Source organism: Paroedura picta, chromosome 10, assembly GCF_049243985.1.
Source record: "Paroedura picta isolate Pp20150507F chromosome 10, Ppicta_v3.0, whole genome shotgun sequence".
NCBI lineage: Eukaryota > Metazoa > Chordata > Lepidosauria > Squamata > Gekkonidae > Paroedura > Paroedura picta.
The window spans coordinates 56281116-56288579 of record NC_135378.1 but is presented as its reverse complement, the minus strand read 5'-3'; positions in this window follow the sequence as shown (position 1 = coordinate 56288579).

The window sequence follows — 7464 nt, the reverse complement described above, 5'->3', positions numbered from 1 at the left end:
AGTTACAATCCGACTCAGTCAACACTAAAGAGATCTACTAGTGACAGGGTGGGACTGGGAGTTTCATTTTGAAGGGAAAATTTACCTCAGTGTAGGGAAGGGTGTAGAGAGTTATTCTATCATAGCTGCCAACAGAAGTAGCCCACCATGTGTGTTTCCATCTAGTGTGCAGAGGGCACCCATGGACCTGACCAAACAATACATTCATGACCCTGTTAATCTCCTGCTCTGCGATGTCACCATAGAACAAAAGTGAAGAGAGACAAGTACACCCGTAATACTGTCCTTGTGTCTCCTTATCTCTGTGCACACAGCCATCCAGCAGGGTGGGAGCCAAGAAGGGCTGCATTCCCAGAACATTGCCAACCATCTGCTGAGCTTGTGGTGTGACCAAATGTCTACAGTGATTAGTGTGGATCTCATTGCTTTGCGACAGTGTTTCCAGCACATTCATTCTAGTCTGGCTTCTCTACCGTCATAACCAGCTCGGATAGTTTTTTGGCCAGCAAATTAGTCTCTCTTATGAACATGCAGTAACTGGGACAGATCTCTGACTCTACATTCTGTCAGTGCAGTTTGCACAAGCATGAGAGACCCAAAAGGTCTGAAGGTAAAACCTAAACCAAGCCAATGTATAGGGTCTGTCATATTTAGGGGATACTCAGGCATATGGATATTCTGCTGGGACAACATCATTACTCTAGTCCCTACTGATGGATATGTTTGAGCCCATGCTTTATCAGGTTATAAGATTGTACCCCAAATTCATAATAATCGTAATTATTATAAACTGTGCTCCTCCATACTATCTATCCTCACAAGAACTTTGCAACAACTTTGCCTTAGAGCGTGTGATTTGCTAAAGTCACTCAGCAAACTTCCTTGTGGGTATGAAACAGGGTTGTTATGTGTGACCGCACCCCATTCAGTAGATGCCCTGTTAAGTGCCCTTTAGGTATCCCTACAAGTGCTAGCATTATGGTCTCCTAGCACCGTGCTATGGAATATAAATGGCCCCCTCCTAGCCCACGTGATTAGATATTGGTAGGAGGGTCAGCTAAGGTTTCACCATCTGTGTGTTTTTTTATTATTATTGATGGATCCTGTTTTAATGGGGTTTTATCCGAGTTTTATGATGGACTATTGTAACCCACCACAAGCCGGCTTTGGGAGTGGCAGGGAATAAATATAATAATAATAAATAATCCTTATCCATGGTTCCTCTATATATTTGTGAAACAGCCTGGGAGGTGGAACGTGTCCGGCTGTCCAAGTTGGAATAGGGACAATCAGGGTTCAGCCAGCAACACTGGCTGCACCCTGATTGGCCTAGCCTCTACAGCTCCCGCTCTCCCTCCCTAAGCCATGCCAGAGACAGAGAGAGACACACAGAGCCCTGTGAGACCGAACACAATCCCTCATTCCCTCCTATCTCTCCTGCTGCAAGGGAGGCAGAGAGAGACACAGAGAGAACTGCCCCAAGCTGCTGACCAGCCCTGCTCCCCTCCTAAGAAGGGACCCTAATTACCTGCTATCGCACCTGCTGCCACAGAGAGAGAGAGACAGAGATAGCTGCTCCAAACTGCACCCCAGCCCTGATTCTCTCCTAAGAATGAGCCCTAATTACCTACTATACCTCCTGCTGTGAGGCACAGAAAGAGACATGCAGCAAGAGGGAGAGAGAGACAGAGAGAGAGATCTGCACCTCCCTGTGTCCTCTGGGTCCTAGAGTCCATTTAATTCATGATTGCAATGGGCTTTCTTGCTAGTAATAATAATAAAACTGTCTCCAACAGTTCAGTTCTGCCACTTGTCCCACGATGCCGATCTTTCTCTTTTCCACTACTCTAGACAAATGCTGTATCTCAATCTACTCCACAAGGCTGTTGTGTAGATGGTGCCCCCCCGCCAAACTGCTTGCCCTGCTGCAACCCCTGTGAAAGGGTTGTTTGACCTCCAAAGGGGTCCCAATCCCCAGGTTGAGAACTACTGGCCTAGAGGGTTCTAGGCAATGTCATTTGTCTTCTCACCTCTGACTCAACCTAAGCCAATCTGCCAGGGGAATCTGCTCCCCTACCACAAAAGCTAGACCTATTGGAACATGATGGTTTCCTTTCTTAACCCATCTCCAGATTCAGCCAGCCCATTTTCCAACTTCTCATCCATGGAAAATTATCTCATGCCTCTATCATGCCCCAGTCATGCCCCCATCATATGCCAAGCATGACCATCTCAAAAATATATAAAAGTCAAAGTGTGCTTCTGATCCAGGACCCATTTGGGTCACCCTTCACGCTGCTGGCTGGCTGTGCGGTACTTCTGCCTCTCTATTCTCCAAGACTGGTAAATATACCTACTGCAACTCTTTTCCCTCTTTTAATTCCTCTCTGATTGACTGTTAGTGTGCCTGATATATATTATCTATTTCTTTTTATTTTTTTCTTATAAATAAAGATGAGCCTTTTGTGGCGCAGAGTGGTAAGGCAGCAGACATGCAGTTTGAAAGTTCTGCCTATGAGGCTGGGAGTTCAATCCCAGCAGCCAGCTCAAGGTTGATTCGGCCTTCCATCCTTCCGAGGTCGGTAAAATGAGTACCCAGCTTGCTGGGGTGTAAATGGTAATGACTGGGGAAGGCACTGGCAAACCACCCCATATTGAGTCTGCCATGAAAACGCTGGAGGGCGTCTCCCCAAGGGTCAGACATGACTCGGTGCTTGCACAGGGGATACCTTTACCTTTACCTGTATATAAAGATTGCTTGTTATTTTATTATAATTACCTGTTGTCTTCCTTGAGTTCTAAAGCGTTCAGTTACTTTTTAAACATTGGCAAACAATCCATTTGTTATGTTACCAACCTCTTGCAAGCCATTTCCGCCAGTTTGGTGTAGAGAGCCAGTTTGGTGTAGTGGTTAGGAGTGCGGACTTCTAATCTGGCATGTCAGGTTCGATTCTGCGCTCCCCCACATGCAACCAGCTGGGTGACCTTGGGCTCGCCATAGCACTGATAAAGCTGTTCTGACTGAGCATTGGGCATTGGCCATACCTAGGACCTGCCAGGACTCTGTTGCATTTTTGGTGGGCTGGGCTGCAGGTTTATCTATTTTCCCCAGTTAACTGAGAGTCAGGTAATGAAACTTCTATTATAATTGGCTCAATGTGAACTAATAAACTTAAATTCTGTCCAGACAAGTGCTAGATGTTGCATTGTTGGTCTATGAGAGTGATATTTCACCTGCAGAATTATAGTTGCACTTCCCCTTAACAAGTTTACATTTTTCCTGTGCTTTTACACCTGTCGCTATTAACAGAACTACAAGTGGTTCTAGGACATGAAACAGACCAACTGTGCTTTCTTGGTAATATATATACATATATATATGACCCTGACACACGTTATGTGTATTATGATTATGTTCAGTTAGACTATTTTACTGCTTGTCTTTGAACATCATTTGGAAATTTTCAGTGGTCAGAAAAAAGTTGCTAGGTTATTAATAGGAACCCATTGTAATGGACATATTTCACCTGAAAGTTTGTAATGACTTCTCTGTTTGTTGCTGGGGGCAATTCAAAGTACAGGTTTTAGAGTATAAAACTCTAAATGCCATGAACCAGGAATCCTGCTTACTCTGAGATCAACCCACTTGCTGCCTTAGATCTTCAACATAAAGTTTCAAATATGACATTGTAAGGTTATAGTCGCTGAGTTAAAAGGACAGGCATGTTAGGAAGTGTACTGTTCTTTTTAAAATAAGGGACATTGGAAAACTTCAAGGTTTCAGCTCCTAAAAACATTTTTTTATAAATTAAAAGCTAAATGCTAAAAGGACAGAAGGTTACAATGTCCTTAATTCAAGTGCCAAAACTATGAAGAGATGAAGCAAGCCTGAATGCTTGATGTGTGTGGCATGCAATGAAATCTTAAGAATTTCTTTTTGTAACTTACTCACATTTACTTTTTAAGTATAAACTTAAATGTAATCTCCTGCAAGACTATATCTGCATTTCAAATTTTACTGTCAGAATCAATGAAGTTTATTTGTATGTGTTTTGCAGTCACCGAATCTTGAATGTTTTGTCTTGAAAATATCCAGCTTTTTTTTTTTTCCTGTTTTCCACATATGGTTAACCTCTTTGGGGCATATTATCTTCAAGCATTTGAAGTTAATGTTGTTATGCATCATCATTATTATTGAGAAAACTGCAGTCATGAAACACAGTGGCACGGTACTGCTGAAGATAGAGATGGCTCTTCCATCTTTAGATGATAATCACTGAGAGACAAAGTCCAAGAGCCTCTGTTGCTCTTGCTGTATTTATCTGCAACCTTTTTAACCATAGATCAGTTGTGCAGCTTGTCACCAGGACAGATGTAGTCATTTGTGTGGAGTACCTCACTTTCCTTTATGTCCGTGCCCCACGCTATTTCCTCCTGGCACTCCCCATATTATCACCTTTCCTTTCGACCTACCATTCAATCTACCTGTGAAACCTATGACCCAGAACCACATTGGTGGCCACTGGGTCAAACTACACAATGGGAAACCAGCATAAATCTGCAGGAACTATCTCCTGTATCTCTTTCCCCCCACAGTTTCCTTTTCCTGGCAACCCCCATATTCTTACTTTTCTCTGATTCTTTATTCTTTATCTCCTTCCCTCCTACCACCCAACTTTTAAAATCTCACCCCCCCACACACAAACTTCAGTCATATTGATGTTTATTGCCTTCATTTATTCCTTGGTCTTCTCCACAGTGGTGACCCAAAGCAGCTTATTTTATTCTTCTCTCATCCATCTGTTTCTCACAACAATCCTATGAAGCAGGCTAGGCTGCAAATATGTGACTGTTCCAAAATCATGCAGTCACCTTCATGGCAGAGTAGAAATCTGAACCTGGTCCTCTCAGATATCATACTGGATATTGCAAGGTAGCTGCTGTTTTACACCAAGCATCCAGTCCTGGGTGAGTCATGCATGTGGTTTGGTAGTCAGTTACCTGTGGTTTCTGGTGGACCCTTGAGAAATCAAGGTTTGAGCACTGAGGGCATTAGTTTCTTAAAACTGCTTTTATCATTTGGGAGAGTTTTAATCCTCTAGTCTAACACACTGTTTGTTTAAAGTTTGGGTCCAGTGGCACCTTGAACACCCTTGTGTTTGTTTTGGATACCTTTTTGTATACAACTGGTGCTTTTCTCAGGTATGTAGAAAGATTCTCTATCCATTGCTTCCATTTTCAGGTTTCAATATTCACAGATCTGGCCATATTGAGAATTAGATCTGTTGCATTTAAAAATGTGACATAAGAGTTATTGACATTACGAAATGGGAAATGCACAGAACCAGCAGGTGGCACAGATTCTTGGCCAACATCAAATATCAAATAGCTACCTATAAAACTTGCTTCTGTAGAATGAGTGGTAGGAACAGAATGTCAGCTTCAAAAACCAGTTCTTTAGACAGGTTTTACTAATGCAGGATTGGCCTTCTCAGTCACCGGAGCAAATTTAATTATATTTCACCCAAGTCACTGAAAGGGTAGCTGCAAGGTTATTGTCTTATCAAAAGGGATGACTGCCATATGCATCGTGATTGCCAGCACTACAAACAGCAGTAGTGTAACAAATCCCATATAACTTGTATAGTGTTTTCATGTGTGTGAGGAATGATAAAAGAAAGCACAGAGAGTAGATTTATCAGTGAGGTGCAGCATGTTTCATGCTTCTCAGATGAAAGGACATTCTGGGGATAAACAACCGAAGAGTTATGCTGCCACCCAATGGCAAAATATTTCTTTTGCTTTCAGATTAAAATATTAAAATATATTTTGATTTGTTGCATAGCCAGATATTCATATAGGGGATACCTTTAATAGTATTCCTCCTCTCATTAAAAAATCATGCATACTTGCCCTGAAATATTAATTGCAATGTAAATACATGTTATATTAGCTGGCCTGTGCAGTATACCATGCAAAATAGAAGTGATTGAATTTAGGGGAGAAACGTCATCTATCCAAGTACTTCCTTCAGCACAAAAGCTTCATAAGAATTCCCGAGGCAGTGCTTCTGATTTTCTTTGTCCAGGAGTTTCATAATGCATTACAAAGCAATAGAAATATCCTCATAGATTGGCATGGCTAGTCATGCTCTGATCTCCTATTCCAAACGTATTTTGCCATCAACAATTGCAGTTTGTAAAAATGTAGATTTAGAACTGCCAGTACTCAAGTGTCCTACAGATGCACCAAGAACTTCACTGCTCTAATGGATCCAGTTGCTTCTTAATTACCTCAACAAAGTGAAGCCAATGTTTTTCCCTGTATAGGCTGCTGTTTCTGATTATTAATCAATAGTAAACTTTTGGATAATGACCAGCATTTTCAAAATGTTTTGTTTAACAAAGAATGTATTATGTGGAATAAATCAATTAGAATTCCAGAATTTAACAGCATGCAACATATCAATATCATATATTTTGGTACAAAATATAGCATAATTCAGTTTAACAATGTATTAATCTATTTACCCTGATTCAGCCAGAAGGTCCATTTTTCCATCCTCTTCTCCACCTACTTACAGTCCAGCTTTGGGCATGGACCATTCCTGAGGTCCTTTTAGTGAAAGCTTAAGGATTCTGCACCCTTCCTCCAGAATTAAGCCAGTAGATGGCAGAATTGTCAATGTCTTAGAAGGTGCTATATGCCATATACCTTAGCAGGACAATGCCTCCAAGTCTCACTTTCATAGTTCCTACAACTTGGCTGGGTTCCCATCCTAGCTACTCTTCCCCAGCTTCCAGGCCCTGCCAGTTGGATACATTTCCCTAATGAGGCCTTTTATCCCCCATCCACTCCCAATTACTGCCTCCCCTAACAGACTCCTGAGGGGACCTGTTGCCCAGAGGAGACCTGTCAATCAGAGGATGCCTTTCCTTCATGGGGAGCTAGTGTGATAGTTGGAGGGAATGGGAGGCCTTGGGGGCATCACACACACTGAGCCTACATTGTCATTGAACATTCTCTTTCCCTTCTTGTTTCAACAAGTTCAGAACACATCAGCATATACTTAAAGTTGGGATTCCCCCCCCCCCCATCAATGTGGTTCAATGAACTACATTTGCCACGCGGTTGCCCACTCACCTCATTTAGAGAGATCATCCTGGGGCTCTTTATTTTGGTTTTGGTTTTCACAAAACTGAATAATTTGGTATCATCTGCAAACATTGTTAGCCTCGTGGAGACTGAATGGTCTAAGATCAGGCTTCCATGGTACAGTGAGGATTCAAACCTGGGCATCATCCACTTAAGGATGTACAAACATGGACAGAGTTGAGGATCACTTCAGAGTTTATGGAACAGAAGCAGGAAAATAGTAACGAGGTATTTAGTACAGTCCCTGTGCCTTTTCAAGCTGCTCCGGGAAGCTATGAGAAGACAGGGCAAGCCTTCCCCATCATCGCA